A 17476-nucleotide genomic window follows, 5' to 3' on the forward strand; every position below is an offset into this window, starting at 1 on the left:
ACTTTAAAATTCCATGATAATAAAGTGCTTCCTGAGCCAACCCAACCTTCCAAGGAGACCCATTTAATTACACGTTTTCTTTTTTTTTTTTTTTTTGAGACGGAGTCTCGCTCTGTCGCCCAGGCTGGAGTGCAGTGGTGCGATCTGGGCTCACTGCAAGCTCCGCCTCCCGGGTTCACGCCATTCTCCTGCCTCAGCCTTCCGAGTAGCTGGGACTACAGGCGCCCGCCACCACGCCCAGCTAATTTTTGTATTTTTAGTAGAGGCGGGGTTTCACCGTGTTAGCCAGGATGGTCTCGATCTCCTGACCTCATGATCCACCCGCCTCGGTCTCCCAACGCGCTGGGATTACAGGCGTGAGCCACTAGGCCCGTGGTCCTGTGAGTACCAGGGTCAGCTCTTTACCCTGTGTTTATTTCGATGATCATTCTTTTCTTTCTACCTCTTAGCAGACTAGAGAGAAATACTTCTAATTCTGGGATGGTGAAAATAAAGTCTATTCATGTTCAAGGAAAGAGCTTCTTTAAGGCATGACCTCTTCCCTCAGCTCATAACTTTATTTGCCATGTAGTGGATTATTGTAGTATTTTCATGAAAAGAGGCCCAGCACGTAAAGAAGTAATTTATTATTCCCTTAACTATGTTTTGAGAGAAATACGAAAAGAGCTAAATTGTACAGAATGAAGCAATTTGAAAACCAGGTGAAATTCTAGAATAAAATCCCGCTGTAGTCACTGCCATAACCAAGTATATTAAAGACCCAGAAAAAAAATGCTCTGTTCATCTGGTTAGGAATAGAAGGCCATAAATAATCCAGAAAAAGGCAAATGTTCATACATGAATAAATCTGTTCAAATTTATATTGTTATTTATATTATTATTATTGAACAGAAAAAGCTGGGTTGAAACTGAAGCCTCTTCAGTTCCCGTGTGGTGGCCTCGTATTCAATCCGTGAGGTTGGGGGGCCTGTTAGAAGGACCCCATCTCGCTTTGCTGGAAGTTTATTCTTCTTCTTTTCCTTTATTGCCCAATAAATTCCGTTCCCCTCAAAGTGTCCTTCAATGTGTTCCTAATCCTTCCAGGTCATGTGACAAAAACCCAGTTTTAGTTGAACTAAGAACAAAATTCTGCATCATTTTTGGTGCCCAAATATGGGGCATGAGAAAGCGTAAGATGCAAACCAAAAAATCTTTTTACCTTTCATTTCTAAGCCTTTTTGTCCTCAGACTTCTGAGGTTAGAGGAAATTACGCCTCCCCACAACTCCCGTCACTCCCAGGGATCGAGAACGTCCGCCTTTTCCTCCTTTTTTTGAGATACACAGTGGTGGCTAAGGCTAAAAGGCCTTTGCGCAGCGGACTGGCCAGCATTCACCACCAGGTCTCTCTCATAGTAGACATTGAGAGACCTATTTGCATAAGAATGAGAGGTTCTTCCTCAGGCATCTTTTTCTTTTCTCCACCCTGTTAGTAGTTAACACAGCCTTGCATTTAAGCTGTCTTCCTGTTCTCCACCAGGTCCGAAGTTAACTTTAAAGTGAGGCCCTTTTTTTTTTTTTTTTTTTTTTTTTTGCAGATATTTTACTAGACCAGGAATAAGGATAACTGTTTATTTCTCTGTAAAGTTTGAATTATGAAAAAGGGTTTGTGAGGTTTGTCTTAAGCTTTAGCCAATCTGGTGTGCTTTGCTGCCATAATATACCTGCCAAAAACAAAAATTATCATGATTTGTTTTTAACAAAAACGAGTCTTTCTGTATGGTCAGTAGCAGGCCTCCATCTTGTTTTACGTCCTTGGAAGTGTGACCTGTAAACATGTGGCAATGCTTTCTTTAGCCTCTGCCATTTTACAGTGGCAGCCCAGGCTCAATCCTGGCTTTGGCAGAGTCCTTTCTGGTTTGATATCTATGTGACTTTTGCTATTTGTTTATTCTCTTCCTCTCCACGAACTGCCTTGATTTTCCTTTTCTGAGCCTTTAGTAAAGTTTGAAAGCCAGAAATACTGACCACTTGGTGCAGCTAAAGTTGGACAACAAGGAATTTAAAAGAATTTTCTTAAACAGCACTCGCTTAATTAAAAATGGATATCCAAATTACAGGTATATTTTAAAAGGCCTTTATGTTTTTCTCTTCCTGGATCTTGCTTTGCTGGAAAAGGGTTTTTTCTAGTCACCTGAATTAGTTTTCTCCATTTTGCCCTGCTACCCTTAATGCTTGCATGAGAGGGGACAGACCTCTATTTTCCTCATGAAACCCCAAGAATTAAAAGTGAATAGATCTCTCTCAAAATCTGTTTTTGCCTCCCAGTTATGCCTGTTTATTAGGCCTTAAAAGCTGCATGTTTTCCTAACCCTGTCTCTTTATGGGCTCAAACCGTAGGCAAATCATCCAATTAGGAAGTTGGCAAATGAAAAACTTGTGGTTACTGGGTTTTCTTCTGCCCGTGTGTGTAGTTATATATGTGTTGTTATATGTGATGTCTATAAAAAGAGCTCTAATTAATTATAGAGAAGGATAGGTGCTTGGATCAAATATTGAAAGGGAAGATAAAAGCTGTGGTACCTTTTAGTTCACGTGACTTTAATCTTTGAGACATAGAAACAGCCTAAATATCATTGGTAAAATGCAGATGTCAAAATGTAAATTTTTGCCTGGGGTTAAAGGATTATTTTGAAATTGATAAGATAAAGCTAAAAGTTCAAACAAGTTGTGAAAGGACTGTAAAAATTAATCTTGCAAAATAAATTCCAAGTGTGAACATGTTAACTGAATTCAAAAGAGTATAATATGGTTTTTCTGTAAATTGAGCACTGAAATAAAAGCACAATAAGGTACTCTTAAGGCACTAATCTCTTTGGCAAAAGTTTTAAGGGGTTATAAAAGGTTTCTGCTTTTCCAAAAATTTCTGAGTCATCATTTTGGCAAAATAAATTACTTAAGGTAATCTGGAATTCTATTTCATAATATCAAGTGCTTTAACCCTCTAACATAATTAACAGGCTTCCCAAAATCAAACTTCAGTTTCAAAATTGTCTTTGCTGACACCTGGCTTTTTGGATGCTACAGAGGGCCCCTGGAGCACCCAGAAGAGAGATAAACAGAACTATTTGACATGTTTGGGTACATGGGATTGCCAAAATGATGTTTAATCTTCTTCAGGTTATATCTTAGGGAATAATATTATTATATGTTCCAAAAGTGTATGGGATTTCTAAAATTCTAATGTCTGAGTATATGTTATCAATCACAATTAAGGTTATGTTATTGTAAACCAGAGATAACCAAATTTCTTTTTCAATTGTATTTCTGACTGTAACTACCCTGACATTTCATTACTCACAGACAATTGTCTTGTTTTGATCCTCTTCAAAAGATGGCTTATAATCAGCTACAGAACTTTGACAAGTGCTTTCAAATGTAAGTTTCTGATAACTTGGGAGATTGTGACATTGGAATAAAGGAAAAATGTACAGGACTCATGGAGAGCTGAAATGTTCACGAATACCGAGCAAAACAAGAGTTAACTAAATGGACTGAACTAATAGAAAACTGAAGTAACCTTTTTGACTTTTGCCTGGAACACTGCTGATCCTTGTTTATCAGAGTCCAAGGAAACTTATTTTGAGCTATTCACAGCCTTTAATAATTGAGTAAGGTATAATCCTGTGAACAAAATTTGGAGCATATTTGTCTCTCTGCCTCTCTTCTCCAGAATTTGGAAACTAGTTTTGAGTATTCTTAACTTATGGCAATATGATTGTTTGCATCAGTGCAATAAGAATCCATTTTCTTTGCAACAGGATGCAATTGGAGAAACTAGTTGTTTTACCAAGGCTTTGACTGGAAGGGTATGCTTCCCTTTAAGGAGTCAAGCTCTACTTGTGGAGCCGAATAAAGCCCCTTGGGAAAATTGGCCTCATAGCTCATCTACACAGTCCTGTACAGGGTTCCTAACCTGTGGTGAGTAGAGAATGTCACTTTCCAACAGGCCTGGGAACCACATGTTCTTGGGATCTCAAGAAGAGTGGAGTTTACCCAACTCACAGGTATTTGAGGGTACAAACTCATGGGTGGACTTGGCTTTATAAAGTCCTGAGATTCCTTGTGGAACCAAGTTCCATCAAAGTCAATCTAAAAGGCCTATGTTAAATTAATTATTTGGGCTGGGCACAATGGCTCACACCTGTAATCCCAGCACTTTGGGAGGCCGAAGAGGGCAGGTCACTTGTGGTCAGGAGTTCAAGACCAACCTGGCCAACATGGTTGAAACCCCATCTCTACTAAAAATACAAAAATTAGCCAAGTGTGGTGGTGCGTGCCTGTAGTACCAGCTACTCAGGAGGCTGAGGTGGGAGAATCACTTGAATCCAGGAGGTGGAGGTTGCAGTGAGCCGAGATCATGCTACTGCACTCCCACCTGGGCAACAGAGTAAGACTCCATCTCAAAAAAAAAAAAAAAAAAAAGTGTGTGTGTGTGTATATATATATATGTATATATATTTTTTTTGGCTGCACTTTATGCAAATAGGGCCAAGTATAAGACTAAAGTCTATTTTGCAAACAACTCAGTACTATCATGATTTGTTTTTAACAAAAACGAGAACTGGAGAGAGAGAAAATGTTTCAAAACTTGTCATATGTTTGTCATTATATTCTAGACTCACTAGTTGTTTTTAAGTTCTTGTCTACATTTTAAACTAATCCTGCTTATTCCTGTGAACCAACCAGCAATCTCTGGCTGCAGCTCAGAAGGAGCTAAGGGGATGGATAATGTAAAAATCTGGATCAATATTCTAGTTCTCAGCAATTATCCTGCAATTCCTGTCAAGTGATGGGAACAAACAGGATGCCCATCACCCAGAGGTTTCCTTTTTGGGAGAGTAAGACCAGGGGAGCTAACCAAAGCCAGGTCCCATGCACCCAGATCTCAGCAAGCATAACTATAGCCATCAGTTATCCGGGTGTGTCACAAGACATCCTTTTCTCTCTCTTGTTGGAGGAGGACTAAATTCCACAGCTTCACCTTAGCATTCGGCTTATGATAAGGAGTCCACACAACCCCTAAGACACATTTTTGTCTCAAACTCAATTCTAAGCTTTGGATAAAGGCCCTAGGAAATAAAACTAGATCTGAGAGGTCCACAGGCAGACAATAATGGAAGTTAAAAAAAAAAAAAAAAAAGGCACAGCTCAGGTGAGCATGACTTATTACTACCAATTAAGCCAGGCTTCTCCTTTTATGGATAAAGGCTATGCCAATATTCATGGCATAAATGCAGTCTAGGGAATTCAAAGGCTACTGAGATAGGGCATATGTGGGTAAGAGCAGATATTCCCACCCTCCTAGGCCCCCCTGTTAACATAGGTGAAGGCCACTTTGACACCCATGGGTGGCACCCTGTAGAGGTTGCGGGGACTTGGGGGTATAATGATGGAAGAAAGAGATGCTTTACTTTCTCTCCCTCACACACCCTGGGTATTCACTAGGAAGAGAAGGGAACTTGGGATGCTTCGCTCCCCTCTTTCTAGATGAGTAGCCATTCACCTTTAGTCTCTACCCCTTTCAAATGCATTCTGAATCCCTAGGACTCCTTTGAAAAAAAATCTTTTTCCTCCTCTGTCCTCCCTTCACTGATAGGTAATTGTGTCTCTGTACTATGGGACCCTCCCCTCTGATGCATCCTCCAAACTGGGAAAAGTTAATTTCCCAAACCTTAAACTAGTTGACTTAGGATTGCGCTTGGGGGAAGGGAACACAGAAGCCTGACATGCTGGAAAAAGGGTAAAAGTTGTTTTTTTTTTTTTTTTAACCAGTCGGGCTTTGGCCTCCCACTTCCTGTGCAAACCAATAAAAGGCCTTGGGATTTTTGAGCTGTCCTTACCCGCTACCCCGTTCTGTTCTGATACATGTTTTCTAATAACCCGGTTTGTTTATTCTCACCTTCAGGTCATCAAACTCCAAGCAGTCATGCAACCGGAGCCTTGAATGATGGCCCCTTTTGCCAGGGACCCTAGATGGCCTCTGAGGGGGATCTGACTGCTGTTTTCCCAAAACAGGTACCTTTGTCAGCAGGAAGAAGTTAAGATTGGTCTTCGTCCTTATCCTTACTCTAAAGGCAGGTAGATGTACTTCTTCAGAGCGGGGAGTGATAGATACGGGGAGGAGCCTGGCCTTTTCAGTTCCTGGGTGGTGGCCTGGAATTCAGTCTGTGAGGTGGTGAGCCTATTAGGAGGACCCCCTCTCACGTTACTGAAGGTACTTTTTTTCTTCTTTTCCTCTTTGGCCCAATAAATTCCGTTCCCCTCACCCTTCAATGTGTCTGTGTTCCTAATCCTTCCTGGTCTGGTGACAAGAGCCTGGTTTAGCTGAACTAGGGAACAAAGTTCTGCATCAGTAATGCATGTCATTTGGCTTGTTAATTTACCATAGAGAGGTTAAATATTCTGCTCTATTTTCTCTAGATAATAAATTATAAGAATAAATCCACATGCTTTTGATAATGCCTTTATGTATTTAACTGTAATATTCATAAATGTGCCACAATCATATTTATTTAGCTCATTTTACAACCTCTTGGACTTAAGAAGTCATATCCTAATTATGAAGCCTGAATAATGACACATTAATATGGCTAAATATGACAGTGTATATCTAATCCCAATAACAAACAAGAAAGGATCAGAACTCCTATGCATTGTTACATGTTGCAGATGCTGAAAAAATGTTTCATTCACAGGGCAGACACTCACTGATCGCTCTATTTGTTTTATTATTTATTATTATTATTATTATTATTATTTTGAGACAGGGTCTCCCTCTGTGCCCAGGCTGGAGTGCAGTGGCACCATTTTAGCTCACTGCAGCCTGGAACTCCAGGGCTCCAACGATCCTCCCCTCGTATGTAGCTGGGGCTACAGGCACACACCACCACACCTGGTTAATTTTTTAAACTTTTTGTTGAGACAGTATCTCACATGTTACCCAGGCTGGTCTCAAACTCCTGGGTTCAAGAGATTCTCCTGCCTCAGTCTCCCAAAGTGCTGGGATTACAGACTTTGTGTCAAGTCAGAAGAAATTAAGGCAAGCAGCACTTCCAAATCTGTTAAGACCCATTCATCTGCATGTGCAGTTTTGGGATTTGCTCCTCAAAAATTCTGAGCACTCCGAGATGAATCAAGTTCAAAAATTTTCTGTTAGAGAATCTGGCCTGAGTAAAGAGAAGTTGAACCAACTTCTAACTTTTTATCTTTACTATGCTCCATGTAATGTCAAGTCTTCATAGCTCATCTAACAAAATCTAACACCTTATGCCAGGAGTTAATTTTTTGTTTTTTTAAAATTTTTTTATTTAGATACTGATGTTTATTTTCCATGTTGCTTAAGAGTCCGTGCAAGAACAGCTTAAGACCATTCAGTGGTTGCTCCTACCCATTCAGTGGCCTGAGCAGTGAGAGCTGCAGGCCAGTCTTCTATGGCAGGCTGAGTGCTCCAGTCTTTAGTAGGGAACTGCTGAAGAGACACAGAAGGCACCTACACGCCTTCAGACCATTGTGCAACCTCAGGCTGAGTAGCAGTGAACTCAAGAGCTGGAGCAGTCCATTCACACTGAAATTCCTCCTTGGTCACTGCCTTTTCAGCAGCAGCCTGCTCTTCTTTTTCAGTCGCTTCAGGATCTCTGTAGAAGCAGAGCTCAGACATGACCTCCAATGGGTGTTCATGGGAAATGGTGCCATGCATGCGCAGAACTTCCTGAGACAGCATCCACATCAAACCCACAGAGTGAGCTCCCTTGTTGTTGCATGGGATGGCAATGTCCACATGGCACAGAGGAGAATCTGTGTTACACAGAGCAATGGTAGGTAGGTTAACATAAGATGCCTCCATGAAAGGCTGGTGGTCAGCTCTGGAGTCAGTAACCACAAGAAGCCGTGGCTCCCAGGAGGCTGCTTGCATCTGGTTACTGAAGGTTCCAGGAGTGAAGCAGCCAGCAATTGGATTGGCTCCAGTGGCAACAGCAAACTTCAGCATGGCCCTCTGGTCGGTATTCCTGGAGGATATAACACTGACATCCGCAGGGTTTTCAATGGGAACAATGGTACGAGCTGCCAGCAGAAGCTTCTCCCAGGTCCTCTTCAGATGTATGATGTAGATGCCATCACTTTTCCTTTTATAGATGTACTGTCCCATCTGGAAGTCAAGATTAGTGCCACCTAAGTGGGTTCCTGCTGCAAGGAACTTAAGGACATCTTCCTCCTTCATCCATAGGCCATCAAGGTCTCTGGACATTGTGAAAGTTTCCCTTTAAGTTATGACGGGAATCCAGAACAATGCCATATGGACCCCTCTGTGGGTAGCACAGAAATGTCTTTTTCTTTTCTTTTTTTAAAGTCGGAGTCTTGCTCTGCCACCAGGCTGGAGTGCAGTGGCACAATCTCGGTTCACTGCAACCTCCAACTCCCTGGTTCAAGCAATTCTCCTGCCTCAGCCTCCCGAGTAGCTGGGACTACAGGCATGCGCCACCACACCCACCTAATTTTTGTATTTTTAGTAGAGACAGGGTTTCACCATGTTGGCCAGGATGGTCTCAATCTCCTGACTTCGTGATCTATCTGCCTCAGCCTCTCAAAGTGCTGGGATTACAGGGAGGAGCCATCATGCCCGGCATTTTCTTTCTTATGCATAAACACAAGAATAGAAAAATGAATTTTTGCATATTTATATGACATAATGCCATAATTTCAGTGGATGCTCATAAATACCTGTTGTGGTATCTAAAAATGTTGATTATAAAATGGTCATCAGACCCTACCCTGTGAAATGTTTTACTGTTTTGATTCAGTTGCAAATATACAGATTTATTTAAAAAGATTTAAAATACCACAAATTGTGACTCAGAGTTAATCCTTGAGGATTTAACAGAAGTATGAAAAATATTTATCTTTTAAAGAAGAGCTTAAGAAAAATATGTACAATATTGAGGAAAAACGAGCAGCTCACTCAGAAAAGTGTTAATGTATCCTACCAACTGTATTCACAAGTGTATTCCATATACTTCCCCTTTCCTCTACAGTACAGGCATGGTAAAATGGAATAAACCAGCTCAACTTTTAGTTCTGACCAAAAAACACTACTCGCTGGAAATCCTTCCCTATATGAAATAGTATGAATTCTAGCTTTTCACTGTAACTACTAAAATAACTTTTTCAGGTGGTTGTTTTTACAGATACACTTTTAACACTTTTTATAAACTTCATGGCTATCCACTAAATGCACTGAGTAGAAAAGAAAATCACCTAGCCAGGCAATTACGTTTGTCTGACTTTGTTTTATTAACACAATGGGACCATCTCATTTTTAACCTTCCACTTCTCCCACCTGTAAATGACAGAAGTATCTTACCCTCTTTATACCTGCAAGATCCTCTCAATTTTCTGAAAAGAGGACAGAGATTCAAAGGTTCCTTTTTTGAAAAAAAACAAAAAACAAAAAAACAAAAAAAAAACTTTTTCATAGCACATGAAGACATATATATATATATATATTTTTTTTTTTCTTTCTTTTTTTTTTTTAAAGACAGAGTCTCGCTCTGTCACCCAGGGTGGAGTGCAATGGCATGATCTCGGCTCACTGCAAGCGCCCCCTCCCGGGTTCACGCCATTCTCCTGCCTCAGCCTCCCCAGTAGCTGGGACTACAGGCGCCCGCCACCACGCCCGGCTAATTTTTTGTCTTTTTAGTAGAGACCACTCCAAACCACATTAACATACAGAGGACTTTAAAAGGGAAGAGGGAACCACTCCACTACTTTGGCTCAGACAATGCACTATCTTCAAAGTTGTAGTCTTTGGGATCATTTTACTCATGTTAATTTGACTATTTACTCAGCTTTGCATATTTTAATACAAGCATTTCACTGTGTGTAAATATTCTCTAACACTATATTTCTGACCAAAGCTAAGCAACTGGTCTGAAAAAATAAACTTCTGTTCTATTTTATAAAGACATGTGATTTGCCTCTATTCTATACTACCATACCGGTAATGGAACAGGCCATTTTGCTTTCTGCCTTGAGTTTCTGACTTACTGCTCTTTCTAAGTAATGCTGGTATCAAGCTTCTAAGAACCAAACATTAGTTTAGGGTTTGCTTATGTGTGTAAAGTTATTTCCCATTTCTTAAAACAGAAGGCATGAAGAGTATAATTAACATACATTAAAGGCCAATAAGCTGTGGGAGCAAACTCCTAACCGAAATTTACTTAGGAAGTTATTAAGTACTGCTAGGGAAAGCCTTTCAGTGAATAAGCTTCCAGTGAAGAGAAGATTATCATGTGATGAAATCCACAAATAATAAACTGGCCCACATGACCCCTAACCTCATGCCCGGTTTATCCTATTTGAAACCATAATGCCCTCGTGTTAGTATCCCTCACAAAAGTTGGGGTGCCAAGACAATGACTCTAAACATTCAAAATAATTACTTAAAGAAACCCCAAATGGCAGAAGAGCTGAAGCCCGAGGAAACAATTCTACTCTTTCTTATTGGTAAGGTAGAAGGTTTCAAACTTGACGTGACAGGCTCTTTGATTTTGTAACCACTAACTTACTGTATCTGAGCATATCATAATAAAACTGTGGTGAACTCCATGTTCTTTTCGGGAGACCAGATAGGATTCTTTTCCCTGAAGATGGGCTATATCTACTGATAGAATAATTTTTTTGGTTTCTAGTGTTTACCTTCATGTTCACAATTAAATGTAAACAGGTCAGGGTTACTCTGCTTCTATTGATTAATGATTTATCTGGTGTGCTTAAGAATTTTTCTTTCTGTAAAGAGAAGCATTTTGAATAGAACTGTCTAACTTAGCAAATAAAGGTCTACAAAGAGCATGCATTATCATTAATGCTAACATACCATTTTCTCACTTCTAAATACACCATTTTTTATGGAAGAACATTTGAAAAAGGCAAATCTAACAAGTGGATACAAATAAGACATGGCAGTAGTTGCAATTTTCTGTGAAGCAGCCTGCATTGCAGTTTCTTCAATTTATTCACTCAACTACTGAAGACCCTTAAATATAGCATGATCTGTTTAATCTGTTTCAAGTAGAAAAACTTTTTATTTGTCATGAGTCTCTCTTTAGTAGATTGTGAAATATTCTTGGAGACTTTAAAATAAACCTTTAAGCAATGCTGACAAATGCCGTAATTCTTATCCAGAGGTCTGAAGGCCTAAGAATCACTTGTAGGGAATTGTAGATATCTAGTTGACTGGGCCCCACACCACAGGAGACTCAATAAATCAAGATCTCAGGAGCAGTGGCTTGGAAATGTGCAAAAAAAGAAAAAAAGAAAAAAGAAAAAAAGAAAAAGAAAAGAACTAAAAACTCTCTAGTTGAATTGGTTCTCAGGAAAATGCAAACTAACACCACAAGATACCACTAACATCCAATAGAATAGCTAATATTAAAGACTGACAACATCAAACGTTGATGAGAATGTAAACTCTCACACGCTGCTGGTAGGTAGGCAACTGGTACACTAACTCTGGAAAACCAAACCTGTTCAACCTATTAAAGCTAAATATACGTCTGTACTATAACACAGCAGTCATACTCATGGGTGTATACCCAAAAGAACTAAGTGTTTCTGTTCATCAAAGACATATAAAGAAATGTTCACTACAGCTTTGTGTTAACTAAAAATTGAAAACAACCCAAACATCAATCAACATTCAAACAGATCCCTAATTTGTGACATATTCACACAATGAAATGCTACAAGGAATGAAGAACTGTTGTTACATGCTACAACATGGATGAATCTCACAGGCTTAATACTGGAGAAAATAATGGTTCCACTTATATAAAGTTCAAGAATAGGCCAAACTAATCCATAGTAATAAAAGCAATTTTTAAAAAAGTTAATTTGGGTGGAGGCTTTACTGGAAAGAGGCACGAGAAAATTTTCTAGGGGAGAGGGGAAGTGTTCCATTTCTTAATCTGAGGGGCAGTGCAGTTACACAGACATCTGTATCTACACGTAGATACAGATCAATATATAAAACTAGATTGAACTGTATGCTTAAGATTTGTGCCCCTCACAGTAAGTTAGACCTCAATAAAAAAAAGTAAATAAAAAGAAATTTTAAAAAGCCCCCAATTGAGACAGACTGCTTTACAGGAAAGAAAGTGTATGTATATTCTTACATGTCAGTTTACACCTACTTAACTCAAGGGGAAAATATCAAACAGATAATTTTACTTATTTTTTATTAAGCCACCATGATCTGGGCATTTTGAGAAAAGCAACTCAGAGGCAACTTTCTAATTTTGCAACTAATGAGACTAGAGGCCTTTATATGAAGTTAGTGAGCTGCTTCCCAATACTTGTTTAGCAGATCTAACAGCTTCCAACTTATGTTGTAGAAACAAAAATAAATCTGTACATTTCCAAGAAAAACAAAGAAATTAGTTTCTACCCTCAAAACTACTAAAGAAAAGCATTCATAGGAATCACACACAGTTTAATGAGCTAGGACTTAAAAACAGATATAGCCTGCCAGCACTTTGAGTATTCAATAATAGCAGTGGTCACCTGGGGCAGCGGAAATAACATGGTAACGATATTTTGAGAGGTTCCTGGAATCAAAACACAGGTCAGATTTTTCCCTTTTCCTTTTGTTTTCAGGGAAAAATTAGTTATTCTCACAGGGATTGGGGATAGTTATTTTCTTAGACTGTGATAACCAGGCATGGTCTATTTCTTCTCACATCTAGTCTGAAATTAGCATAGTAAAAAAATTATCTTTTGCTGTTAGCTAATTTTCAAGCCAAGAGTAGGAGGACAGTCAGCTCTCTGAAACAGGAAGAGCAGAGGGCTTGGGACAGATCTAGATAAAAACAAAAACATCTATTATTTAGTGATTGGTGGTGATATCTATTTGGAAACAAGAGAATATAAAGCAGGTAGTCAAGTCAGTGGAAGAACAAAGGCATTTTGATGTTTACCCTGTCCTATTAAACTGTATGAATATGATTACAAAGGATAATAGTAGTATTCTGCTGTTTAGAACTTAAATGTGTGAAATACTCTGAAAGTCTTTTTGCAGTTTTGCCATTATGGATCAAAAACCAAAATTACAGAATAAATATGATTTTGGCTGCTTAATACTACATAATGAAGAACTGTTCATGCTTTACAGATTTATTCCAAGAAACTCAACAAATACTTCAACACAGTATATTAAGACACTTCTAAATGTGGCTATTTGGGGAAATAACCAGGATGAAGTTGTGAAAAACCTCAATCATAGAATTTAAAAAATAAATGCAGTTGCATTTTGATATAGCTCATGACCTCAATGTAGAACGTATTGGCAGATTAAAGTCCTTAGATACTTGTTTTCTCTGTTAATGAACACATAAAACTGACTTGTGATTAACACAGCTGTACTTGCTAGCCAACTCACAGACTATATATAAGAAATCTGATTAATCATACTATGAATTTTCTTACAACCCTCCCCCAACCATGGATATTGTAAAGATGAAAAGTTCACAAATGGAGAGTTGCATTCAACCTAAATATACCTCTCATCTATTTTGTAAGGAACTGGGAGTTTTGCCACTGAAAGGATCACTGCAGCTTCTAAGTTTTGAAACTTCACCTCTATTTGGTAGATATTTTATAACATGAAAACAGACATTGGGAGAGACTGATTCTGACTTCTAAAATCGATGAAAATGTTCTGCTAAGTACAAAAATAAAGCTCTCAGTACATTATCAGTTATAGTCACAGAGCCACTGAAAACTACCTAGGCTTTTCCTGACCCTATTAAGATTAAATCAGATGCTGCTGCTAACTATGCTTATCTAGTTCTTCTTTAGCAGAGCGCTTATGAATCAGTAGTACAATTCCTGGATTATTTGTCTCTCCTCTAGACTGACTGTAAGCTCTATGAGCACAAGAACTATATTCATAAACTTCCACATAATTATACTTTTACACATATATATACACTGTATATATATTTTAATGCATAATTTATATATACATGTGTATATATAAACTTGCACTCATCAATTATTATTATGAATTCTTTTGGATATTTCTCTTAATGACTCCTCTCCCATTAGATGCTCAGTCTGTGATGTTTACCTTTTGTCTCCTTAACTAATCACCTAATGTATATCTGTTGAATGAATTCCCACAGCCTAGTAGAGTGTCAGCAAACTCAAATAATTTGTTGACCTAATCAATCCATTTTCTAAACGCACACCAAGCTTTCCTTCTCAGAGCTGAGTGGGTGTCTGTCAGGCTCCCAAACGATAAGAATCATCCTAAGGTGGCCAAATAGACAAGACGCTGTGCCTTAAAACTTGCAAAGTTAATCTCAGACACTTGAGAATTAGAAATTCTTATTCTGGGTTCTCAACTCTAACCACCCTTGAATGGGCTTCAAAAAATCAGACTCACATTCCTTGACTGAAGAATGCACATTCTCTATAAGAACATCCCATTTCCTTTGTAAATATATTTAGGAGCATTGTAAAAAGAAGTAAGAGCGGTGGAAGAACATCTATGATTTAACTTTTCGGATCAGCTCAATCTATACAGACAACCAACAAAGACAAAAGTCTGCCCTTATGTCACCCCAAACAAATTCTACTTTGAAAAGGCAATAGGCAAACAACAAGAAGATAATAAAATGACAAATTATTTTAACTGAAAATCCATCACATAATAAAACTAGTGTGCTGTCTAAATCCAATAATTATCATTACTGACTAGATGTTAACCATTAAAAAGAGCTATCTCATTTGTAATTTTAACTTTGAAACCCTCTGCTGCACTCAAATACAAACTATAAATGCAAACAGGAAAGGAAAGGGTTTTAACTGAAGTTAGAAGTAGCACCCCCATGCCCACTTACACTGTGACCACATTAAGTAACTTCACAAAAACAACTGAAGCCTTAATTCCTCCTGTGAAACAATTTCTTGCGGTTTTTAATCACTAGAGCTCTGCTGAAGATCTCTATTTCATCAGCCCCTCCTAGCGAAGCTGGATCCTTCCTTCCCTCTTAGAGCGCTGTTCCCGTGAGATTCTGAACTCCCTCATCAAGGGGTTTCCCCAACCCCACTGGGCAAACCCCAGCCCTGGCAGGCTCCTTTCCCCAGGGCTGCTGACTGGCCAGAGAGGAAGTAGCAAGCTGGCCTGAGCTCGTTAGAAATGATTAGTTCTACTTCAATCCGAATCTTGGTGTTGATTATTAACACAATTTTCCACTCCTTATGGTATCTACAGCACTCCTAAATGTAGATGTTCGGAAATGCACACTTCTAAATATGAGTATAACCACAAAGACAAGAAGGTCAAAGACCTCAGTTCACCTTTATTTCTGATTCTTGGCTCTACAAAGCTGCTTTGTACTGGAGTCCCCTACCTACGTGTTTAGAGTTTGTTTAAAAAGGAAGAGCAGAGAGAAGTGGTCAGCCAGCTATAAAAAAGTGCCTGGGGTCAGGTGCAGTGGCTCACGCCTGTAATCCCAGCACTTTGGGAGGCTGAGGCGGGCGGATCACTTGAGGCCAGGAGTTGAGACCAGCCTGGCCAACATGGTGAAACCCCATCTCTATTAAAAATACTAACAATTAGCCAAGCATGGTGGTGCACACCTGTAATCCCAGCTACTCAGAAGGGTGAGGCAGGAGAATTGCTTTAACCTGGGAGACAGAGGTTGCAGTGAGCAGAGATCACGCCACTGTACTCCAGCCTAGATGACAAAGTGAGACCCTACCTCAAAAAAATAAAAATAATAATAATAATAATAAAGTACCCGAGGTAGAATTCCACTTGTAAAATTCTTCTTCAGCCCTCTAGTCATTCAGCTCTTTCCAGGATAGGCACCCCAAATCTCAGTCCCTCATTCAAGATCTGTAAGCAACTGTCCCTGGGCCTTTTCTATTCAGAGCCCTCCTGCCCCAGTAAAGTAAAATTCAATTCCTTCTCTGGGTCTGTTCTTTCCCAAGTCCCTAAGCCTGGAGGGTTCTGCATCCCTCCTTTCATTTATGCAGAAATACTAGTTCTTTCAAAAGCTTACATTTTGCAATTTATTTTCCTTTCAGAAGCTTTCCTTCACTACCTCTTACCCAAACCTTGAACCCCTCTTCCTTCCTCCATGCTCCCTGTAGGACCTGTGCTAAGTAATTCATTTGTTTGGTACTTGTTCACTGTGTTTTGTGACTGATTCTCACTTGCATTTCACAGGTAATGATAATCTCCTTGGCTATTTCCCAACTTCATAACCCATTTATGCTTGAGGTTGCAATTTTTTGAATGTTTACAATCAGACCTTGGCGATGACCTTGAGCAGGAGGATATAAATAACTCCCACATGCTTGGCATTCCAATAATGGAACACTAGGCATAAGTAGGATAATCTAATATAGTTTTTTGAGACGGTGTCTTGCTCTGTCACCCAGACTGGAGTGCAATGGTGCAGTCTTGGCTCACTGTAGCCTCTACCTACTGGGTTCAAGCAATTCTCCTGCCTCAGCCTCCTGAGTAGCTGGAACTACAGGCATGTGCCACCATGCCAGGATAATTTTTGTATTTTTAGTAGAGATGGCGTTTCACCATGTTGGCCAGGCTGGTCTTGAAGAACTCCTGACCTCAAGTGATCCACCTGCCTCAGTCTCCCAAAGTGCAGGGACTACACGCATGAGCCACTGCGCCTGGCCATAATCTAATATAGTTTTTAAATACATTTTTAAATAGCACCTGAAGAATTGGGCTGAGCTCCATAAGAGTGCTTTTTTTTTTTTTTCTTTTTCTTGAGACAGAGTCTCACTCTGTCACCCAGGCTGAAGTGCAGTGGCGCCATCTCGGCTCACTGCAAGCTCTGCCTCTTGGGTTCACGCCATTCTCCTGCCTCAGCCTCCTGAGTAGCTGGGATCACAGGTGCCTGCCACGTAGCCCGGCTTTTTTTTTTTTTTTTTTCCTTTTTTGTATTTTTAGTAGAGACGGGGTTTCACTGTGTTAGCCAGAATGGTCTTGATCTCCTGACCTCGTGATCCGCCCGCCTTGGCCTCCCAGAGTGCTGGGATTGCAGGCATGAGCCACCGCGCCCGGCCAAATGTGCTATTTTCAATAGGTGAAAAATAGTAAAATATCCACAGTGTTATATGGTTAAACTGAATATTTATATTGGAACTCAATAAATGTTCTTAAAATGTCTTCTTGTCACCTTCTACCTCAAGATATTTAAAAACTGCCCCAATATGTCTAAGTCTGTCTCTCTAAAACTTGTAAACAGTTTCTCCCCAAACTAATTAAAGGATTCAGTGCTTTTTCCAAACGTCAAGTTCCCATTATAAAAATAAAACATTATATTGTGTAACTAAAATAACAAAGAATTGTATGACATTTCTAGAAGTGTAGCAGGAAAGAATTCAGGTTGAATAATATCTTGAACT

General features: G+C 39.5%; 1 protein-coding gene and 1 pseudogene across 5 annotated transcripts in view; both read right to left on the reverse strand.

The window, feature by feature from the left end:
• The window catches only part of GAB1 (GRB2 associated binding protein 1), a 129981-nt gene that overhangs the window by 33382 nt on the left and 79123 nt on the right, over positions 1-17476 (reverse strand). The window lies entirely within an intron of this gene.
• Positions 75-17473, reverse strand: LOC126954978 (40S ribosomal protein SA-like; annotated as a pseudogene). Its single transcript, XR_007725770.1, has one exon. The product of XR_007725770.1 is annotated as a 40S ribosomal protein SA-like (transcript).

This window comes from Macaca thibetana, chromosome 5, assembly GCF_024542745.1.
Source record: "Macaca thibetana thibetana isolate TM-01 chromosome 5, ASM2454274v1, whole genome shotgun sequence".
In the NCBI taxonomy this organism is placed as follows: Eukaryota; Metazoa; Chordata; class Mammalia; order Primates; family Cercopithecidae; genus Macaca; species Macaca thibetana.